The sequence below is a fragment of the Pomacea canaliculata genome, linkage group LG1, assembly GCF_003073045.1.
Source record: "Pomacea canaliculata isolate SZHN2017 linkage group LG1, ASM307304v1, whole genome shotgun sequence".
In the NCBI taxonomy this organism is placed as follows: domain Eukaryota; kingdom Metazoa; phylum Mollusca; class Gastropoda; order Architaenioglossa; family Ampullariidae; genus Pomacea; species Pomacea canaliculata.
Window position 1 is genome coordinate 44,978,755 of NC_037590.1, and position 6,267 is coordinate 44,985,021.

Here is a 6,267-nt window from a genome sequence, read left to right on the forward strand (position 1 = left end):
AACACTCTGATATTACTATGTAGCTCCAAATCCTGACCAGAATGTTGTGAATCAAACTTGACCTCACTTGAACATGTCCATGAAGTTCAAATAAACACGAGTTAGTGGGTAGGCACTTTCCACTTTCTCGGGACCTGCATTAATCTGTGTATTCAGGTCCTTTATCCACACTCTACGTGTGGGCAGTTTTACCAGTTACAAAGCGTAAAATAATAATATTCATAAAATAAAATATACATACACCAGTAATTCAAGAATCTAATCTCAAGTTTACTCTCACCACAACAGACTTGAGCAGTTGATGGCTATGCAACAAAATTTGACAACTATTCAAAAATATTTTACATAACTTATTTTGCTTAAAAATCACCGAAGTATTGATAAACTCGTCCCATTCTTTCCATTTTAGTTTTGTTCCCAAAAGTCTAAAGGTGATTATTCATCTTACTGATAAAAAGCGGGCAACAGGTTTTTTCTTTTTTTCACTGGCCTGCATGTTAATTATCAAAAGCAGTAAAAGATAACTGATAGCATTAACAGCTGAAGCTCAGCCTGAAAAAAATATTTTGATGTGAGACATGAGTAAGGCATGCAAAGTTCCACTGTTTGATCTACAGAGATGGTGCAGTGAATTTTTAGAAATGATAAGTGGCTTGAGAAATGTACAGGCTTGTAAGTCTGTTTAAATATGTTTGAAGCTTCTTCAGTTAACAGTTATGTCTTCTTTTCATCATTGACTTGCAAATGTTTCTCCACTGTTAAACGGAAAAAACCCCAAAATTATTAAATCAATATTACATATGTAATTTAACACTATCAGTTTTGGTTGTGTATATAGAAGGCTATGTTACACTTTTTGCCTCCAAAATCTGTGTCATAGATGGGTTTCCCCCAGATCTCAGAGTTAAAAGTGCTACAAACTACTTCTGACTACCTTCTTCCTTTTAGTCTACTAAAACCTTAAGACTCTAACTCAAAATTAAAACAGTTTGCATGGTTACATGCATTTTTTTTATCACATTTCATGCATAAAATGGTCAAATTTTTATCTGGTCTTTAACTCAACTGGAAGAAAGCCTCAAATGTTGTATTAAATAATGGTGTGTAAGAAATTCAGTTTGTTGCTGTTCTTGAAGTAATGCAAAAAGAAATTATTAAAAAAGTTTCTGCTGTACCAGAACTGCACTGAAGATTCACAAAAGTAGAACTCTGATGGTGATGAAGTCATGATTGCTATATATAGGTAAATGTGATTTTTCAGTTGATGAATGGAAACATGATGGAAAAAGATGATGTGTAAGGATTTTTTTTAAATGGATGTGATCACAAGAAAAACTTTTTTTCGAAAAGATATATGTATATGACTGAAGGCAGAAGGGGACATTTAAGAAAAACTTTGAAAAAGATGCCCACAGACACTCTTTGGTTTACTTCCTATAGGTACTGTAACCAAAACAGCACACCTGATGCTGACTGCATGCAGGTATAGTCTCAGAATCAACATCTCACTGTCACTGATGTAACTGCATGGGATCAAATAATCTCATGTTACATCCAGAATATCCCACTTTCTGAATCTGAAGAGAAACAACAGTCCTCAGCCCGAAAAAACCAAACAAACTATGCAGACACTCGAATTATCTGAGCAAATAATGTGACTGAGAGCAGTGTGTGTATTCTGTATACTGCATGTATACAACAGACATGCAGTCAAGCCCTTCCTGACACAACAGTAAGGATATAATGACTGCATGTTAGGATGCTCACAGTTGTGTGTAAACCTATGCCCATAAAGTTCTACAAGTCACTAACTACAAACAAAGCAGGCTATTGGATGACTCAATTATTTCCAACTCGACCACGACAACTTGACCAACCATGAGACAATTTGATCACTGCCAAGTGACAGCTCAACTGCCACTGAAAGAGAAGTCAACCATTGTCAAGAGATGATTCAACCACTGCTAAAAGACGATTCAACTACTGACCCATTGATATGACAATTCAATATTATCGAAAGCTCTAACAATCTCCTGAGAAAATACAAAGTACTTACCTATATGTATTCAAATGGATGCCGTTAGAGCATCTTCTAGAATACTGATTTCTCACATTAGGGGTCAGTGATTGAGTAGTCTCTCTGCAATGGTTGAGTTGTCTCATGGCAGTGGTAGAGTCCTTTCTAGGGAGTGGTTGAGATGTATGGCAGTGTTCAAGTAATCTCTCTGTATCAGTCGAGTTACTTCATGTGGTGGTTGAGTTGGCAAATGGTTGTGTCATCTAGTCCCGGAATATAAAGCACTTGTTTCTTCTAGTGAAATGGAGGATATTTCTTCTGCTCAACAAGTTTTGACAAGTTCACCACACCTACAGTTGTCATGCAAGACTTCTGATGGCTCACCTGTGCTGCTAATTGTCCTTTGTAAAACTGTTCCTGGTAACAACTCTGAACTTAGCCTAATTTTGATAATGTTTCAAAAAAAAATACAGCTGTCAAGAGATGCTGGCTCATATACTCAAAGTTTGTATTTCTGATTATTGGGAAAAAGAATGTCTTGAGAAAATAATAAGTGCCATTCTTCAGATGTTCGACTGTGTTATCTTCTGTAGTTGTGTATAATCCAAGTGGGCCCCAAAAAATGCACTCCATGTCCAACGACCAGATGGCAAACACAGACCTAAGGCAAGCATCTTCTCCTCCCTTCTGTGACAAGGAGTGTCTGTGGGCTAGCCCAAACTCATAGGAGCACATGGGGCACAGCTTTGGGCATTAGTCTTGATGTTGCTGCTGCTTGATGTTTCCCATACTTAGTTCCCTCTTTGCTCCATGACCAGTAATAGTTGGATCTTGAGTCTAAAGGACTTGTAAGAATACTTTGACTTAAGACCCATCTGAAAACAGAACAATCCTTTTACCTAATACCCAAGCAAAGCAAACAATGTATGGGAGAGAAGCAACGAGAGTGACAGCTAAGAAAAATGAAAGATTGATTCTAGAACACTCACATATATTTAGTTTTGGTGAACAGCAGAGTATTTGTATTACAGTAAAAAAATAAGAAAATCTGATCAGATTTCTCTTCCACACTGTTTTTGGTGTGCATTGCACCTATGTCATGAACTATGAATTGTTTGAGTTTTCTTGTATACTGTCAATCATGGGCCCCATACCTGTAGTCATACAAGGCTCTTCTATGCGCTGTCTGCCACCAGATCACCTCCTCTCCTCTGTGGCCACCTGGTTGGTCCAAACCCCGTGACATCAAAAGCTGAAAGCAGACAACTGTCTTAGCCTCCTCATCTTTCCACTGTCAGGTCCTGACTTTTTCTATTCCTTTCTTGCCTCTCATTTAAGTGTATCTTAACAAAAGCCTTAAATTTCATTCTATGATAAAACATGCAAGGACATCTAGCTATTAATCTATGCCTTCTTAAGTAATGTCTGGAAACAAGCTTTTATAATACAAGTTTCATGTTCAACACACACATGAAAGAGTTTCAAATCAAGGAAGTGATTTGATGGGTTTAACAACAATCAAATGCTTACAGCATGGTCTGCTGAGCTGTAGATGTCAGGATATGCAAAGCCATATCGGTCAGGGTGGCTTGCTGAAACCACAACATAAAGACATTTTAGATTTAATTATTTACTACTATTTCCACTACTCAAAGAAGTTGTAAGCCTTTAGCAGAGCTTGCGATATCCTTGTGTTTGTTTTCATTCATTTCTTGTATTGAGTATTTCATTCACTTAGTATGTGAGAAAGCACAAAGTTCACTCATTTAAAACAAAAACTGAAAGAAATAAGTGATAGGAAGAGATCAATATCTTAATTTTTAAAACATGCATTAGTCAGTTTTCTTATTTGTATCAATCCTGACACACCATTTGCTTATAACTCAAAGAAATTTGGTCCTGACATTGCAACCAAAAAAAAAGTTTTGGACGCACATCAGCGTAAGTTTTTTGCAACAAAATCACAAAATTAGCATCTGCACAATAAGGGATATCATCAGGAATTTTGTAACTTATTATAATCCCTGCCTCAGGAAAGGTAAAGACCCATCTTAAAAGTAAATCATCCACTCTCCATATCAGCCCTATTCACATCTGTTTTGGTTTAACAACTAATGAATGCCTCCAAACCCCAACCCCTTAAAGGCACAAAAAGTGCTGTCTCAAGGTTTATAATTGTCCATTAAACTTTAGGATGCACACTTAACACAACATTATAAAATTTATTTGCATAACAAATAATGTGAATTGTTCATTCAGTATAATCCAATGACAACGACAAATGAAAAAAAAAAGTTACAGTTGTAACAACACAATTAGGTAAAGAGAGAAGAAAAACTGGAGAGAACTGGAGAGAAAAAAATTTCTCAATAATGCTACTTACTGGGGCTGTTGACTTGACCGCACATTTCACATACACTGCGCCCTGGGAAATTAACGTAAGTACAAGAAGGACATGTCCAGGTACCAGGCAAATGTTCAGGGGAGAACTTGAGTGGCATGAGGCCGCGTGGTTCCTGCATCATTCAAGGCAACTCAGTCAACAGTTGTAACTATTTTCAGTCTTTGACTTTCCCTCTTTGCAAATTGCCCTTGACAATCATCACAAAAGCCTTTTTAAGTGACTATCACAACAGCCTTCAAGCAGAATTTTCAAATACCCCTTTGTTTTTGAAACTGTAACAGCAGGTATGCATCCATAAATCTATCAATTGGTCAGTTGGCAGATGGCTTTCTCCTCCACTAGCTTACTCCTCACATACATCTCTAAACACCCACCCATTCTTTCATTTGGATCTCCAGAAATGTATATGCCAATATCTCATGATGCCATCATAGTACTTTCTCCAAACTCACCGGGGTAGTATGGTGGTCGAGACAAGTAGCCTGTTTGATAGGTGGTTCCAGTAGGGGGATCCGACACAAGGTAAGGATTGCGCAGCTGCTGTTGCTGCTGCTGTCTTTGCGCTACTTTCAGCGCCCTGTGCAGACTCTGTCTGGCATCCCATTCTGCAGCCAACTGAATCACAGCCACAATAAAAAGATCTTTATTTACAATCACAAAATTCTCATACACTGTTCTACACAATGTCTTACACTTTTCACCATTTACAGCTCATAACAATACATTATCTTGCATAATGCAGTTAACCCAATATCTCACCCATTAAAATATATAAGACCTTTCAGTTGCCAATTCAGAGCTCTGAAATAAAGGGATTAAATGCTATAAATCCTTTTCAATCAGAAGCCTACAGCACTAAAGATCAATTATTTTTATTCAGACTGGTTTTCTTGCTTGCAGTTCATCCTGTGCTAATTAGAAACAGTGTTCGTCATACTGACATACTCACCTGGGTTACCAGGTGATGAACCATGTCTACATGCAGTCTCACCATTATTTATGGTGGACACTTAAGGCCATTCTACTCAACCCAAAGCACTCTGCATGATTGGCTGCACTACAAAAAGCCTCCACTTGTGCAAGACTTTTATGTGAATGAGCCACTGGCCTCAAGATATACAGCCACTGCAGGTGCATGAAGCTGAGAGGTTGTTTTTGGCATCCTTATAAAGTAAGCTTATGAGATAATATCATTTTTTTTCACTTTTATCAGATGCAAACTGTACCTCCAACCATTTTTGGATATGTTTGAAAAAAAAGCAACTTCTTCTCAATGGTACAAGCAAGTGCTGACCAACATCAACAAACATGCCGAAAACAAACCTCACAGCTAAAGTGATAAAATCTGGGGAGTTTGACATGGCAAATTTTATTGTGTTTTAACTGCATGTTAATAGGTGAGAAGAAACTCAGCCTGAACCTTTTGCTGTAGAGCCAGGTAATGGGCTGGAAAGCAGTAAACAAAAAATAAATACCTTAAAACCCACACTAATGAATCAACTAATTTTGGTTGACAGATTTATGTCTGAGGAGACAGAAAGGTAACTTGTGACGAGGCAAATTTACAGTTCCTTTTCCAAAAAAAAAGTACCACATGCCATCCACAAATTATTTCGACAATCACTGAGCAGTTATTTGTGCTCAAGAAACTTTTTAAATGTGACTGATTTAATTTTTCCATGATGCACGAATGGCCATGAAATGTCACAGATAAAATGCAATAAATCTGAGATCATTATCACCAGCTCTTCTGGACAAAACAGCCAAAGGGCCAGTAACAATAACCTTTTCATCTGAGTTGATCCTTTGTCCTCTCAGGGCACTCACCTTTTTCTTGAGCTCAGTA